A 3,157-nucleotide genomic window follows, 5' to 3' on the forward strand; every position below is an offset into this window, starting at 1 on the left:
AGGACGCTGCTGAGTGGAAGAGAGCGCAGCTCGCCCCCGGGCCTACTTACTAGCCTTGCTGATTGTCTGTTTTTATGAGATTGTCTACTTTTCTAAGAACTTTTGTAAACAAAGAAACTTTTTGAAAAGGATGACTCATTTATATTTAATCCAAAGAAGAAGGATGTCCAGCAACATGGGGTTTGGGGTTTTGGCTTCGCTTTTAAGTCTTCTCTTCTTTGACTTTGGGGCTCGGGTGCCCCAGCTGCTGCGGGCTCTCAAGGACCTTCTGGGCCCCCACATTAATGAGGCAGCCACCTGGCGAGCTGACAGGGCTGTCAGGGAGGCGCTGCTCCCACGTTTCTCCACGTTGTCGTCTGGCAGGGCGGGAAGGGAGAGGACACTTCGTTAAGCAGCTGCTCCAAATAACCCGATTAACCGCTGGCAGGAGGAGCTCTCCCACATTAAGGACTTCCCCCACTGCTTCCTGGCCACCCCAGGACCTGGTGGCGGCGACCGTGGCCACAGACCTGCCGGAGCCACTGCAACTTGTGGCGGTAGCAACCTGGCCCCCTGTCCCGGAGAGAGACCTAGGAGTTCAGCGATCTCCTGGACCGGGACCTTATCCTCTCCAATTCGCTGTCCATCAGCAGTCGGTGGCCGCCACTGTGTCCTTGTCAGCATCAGCGTCTTCCTTGTCGTTCCCGTCGAGCAGTGGCCCTGCCAGCGCGCCCTCTACCTGCAGCTTCAGCCGTCTGATGCCTGCGGGGGCGACCCAGGCATGGGGACCACAGGGGCGGAGGCCTCCTCCATGGCAGCAAGTCCGCTCCCCCTCCGAAGGCTCCTTTCAACCTGGAGGACATCCACAACGTGAGCCCCTTGTGCGGCTCCGTGGCGGAGTTCCTGCGGCTGCGATCGAAGCAGGTGTCCATTCCACCACCGCAGCCGCAGCCGCCACGTGTTGGGGTGACGGGGAAGTTAGTGCTGAAGGCGTCGCCGAGTGCCCCCAGCATCGAGTATGGCAGCCGGTCATCCTCAGCATCAGCGAAGACGGCCCTGACAGCAGCCACCTGGTGGTGGTGGTGGCGGCCCCCACAACGGCTGCCCGTGGCGCCTGCACCCCAAGATCAAGCAGGAGGAGTCTCCTCGTGCACCCACTCAGGCGCTGGACCCCTTCCAGCCATGGCCACCGGCGGGCTGCACACGACGTCCCCCTGGGGCGGCAGCTCCCGACCCTGGGACCTGAGGAACTGCTGAGCAGCAGGGACTGTCACCCTGCCCTGCCGCTTTCCTGGCTTCCATCCCCATCCGGGGCCCAATTACCCATCCTTCCTGCCTGACCTACGCAGCCACAAGTCCCGCCGCTCCATTACCAAGAGCTCACGCTGCCCACCCGGTTCCTGCCTGCTGGAGGAGCCCAAGAGAAACAGGGGAAGACGATGGTAACCCAGAAGAGGACCGCCACCCACACTTGTGATTATGCAGGTTATGGCAAAACCTACACAAAGAGTTGCCATCCCAAGGCACACCTGCGAACCCACACAGGTGAGAAACCTTACCACGGTGTGGAAAGGATGGATGGCTGTGGATGGAAGTTCGCCTGCTCAGATGAACTGACCAGGCACTACCATAAACACACTGGGCTACGCCCATTCCGGTGCCAGAAATGCCACCGAGCATTTTCCAGGTCAGACCACCTCTCCTTACACATGAAGAGGCATTTTAAAATCCCAGACAGTGGATATGGCCCACACTGCCAAGGGAGAATTCAGGTCTTTTGTTTGTTTGTTTTTTGCCTTTTCACCTGGTCTTCCAGATGAGGGGCGGAGCCCAGCCAGAAAGCACTAAATTCATGGTCAAGTTCCCAGCTGAGTCAACTTGTGAGTGGATAATCAGGAAAAATGAGAAATCCAAAAGACAAAAATCAAAGAATCGATGGCATCTGTGACTGGATCTTCTATCATTCCAATTCTAAATCCGACTTGAATATTCCTGGACTTACAAAATGCCAAGTGGGTGATTACCCCCTTTCTCTAAGCAAGGTGTAAAAAGGAATCAATCCCCTTCTGGACCAAGAGTATTTTGAGCGTTAGCCATCTCTCAGTCACCAGCAATAAAGGACTCCTGATTCTATCTCAGAGTGTGGTGCTTTCCTTACAACTCACTTGGTTACAACATTAGCAGTGTGAAAACAGACTAACGCCGGCACACATAGGTCTAAGTTAAATGTAAATTGACAGAAGAAGCAATGTCACGTGAACAGTAAGCATAAGGGGGTTGAAAGCATTATATTGCTACCAGTTATATTATTACCAGTAAAGAAGAGATTTTCAAATGAAATGTATTACCACAGATAAAAAAAGAGACATTTCATAATAACAAAAGCATCAATCCAACAAAAAGACATGCAATCAGAAATCCGCCCAATAGCTTAACTTCAGAGTTCACCAAAAAAATGGACAAAATTACAGAGAGAAATGGAGAATTCTATGAGCATCATTAGATATGTTAAAACTTTAGCAATAAATTTAAAAGCTATAGAAAATTCCAACAAAGAACTAGAATAACAAAAAGCATTAACCACATAGACTTTATGTATATAAATACATATGAACATCAATGAAAAAATATATATTGTCTCAAGTGTGAATGATACATTTACCAAGAGAAACTATATTTCAGGCCATCAAATAATACATTTGCAAATATTGAAATCATACAAGACATATTTTCTGACCATATGAAAATGCATTAGAAATCGGTAGCAACAAGGTGATCCTGTGGACTGAATGTTTTTTTCGTTCCCTAAATTCATATATTGAAACCTAATCCCTAATGTTATGGTGTTTGGAGGTGGAGCCTTTAGGAGATGATTAAGTCACGAGGGCAGATCCCTTATTAATTAGGTTAGTGTTCTTATAAAAGGGACTTCATTCAGTTCCGTTGCCCCTTCCACCATGTAAGAACACCGAGAAAAGACACCATCTGTGAACCTGGAAACACCCTTAATCACACACTCATTCCGCTATTGTCTTGACCTTGGACTTCCCAGGCTCTGGAATTGTGAGAAATAGATTTCTTTTGTTTATAATCCACACAGACTATGGTATACCGTTACAACAGCTGAAATGGACAAAGATACATGATTGTAAAAATACCAAGTATTTAGAAATTAAAC

At 49.1% G+C, this 3,157-nt stretch overlaps 1 pseudogene; it reads left to right on the forward strand.

The window, feature by feature from the left end:
- Positions 1–284: 284 nt before the first annotated feature.
- LOC108298360 lies at positions 285–1,799 on the forward strand (annotated as a pseudogene).
- The last annotated feature ends 1,358 nt before the right edge of the window (positions 1,800–3,157 follow it).

The sequence above is a fragment of the Cebus imitator genome, unplaced genomic scaffold (assembly GCF_001604975.1).
Source record: "Cebus imitator isolate Cc_AM_T3 unplaced genomic scaffold, Cebus_imitator-1.0 Scaffold944, whole genome shotgun sequence".
Lineage (NCBI taxonomy): Eukaryota > Metazoa > Chordata > Mammalia > Primates > Cebidae > Cebus > Cebus imitator.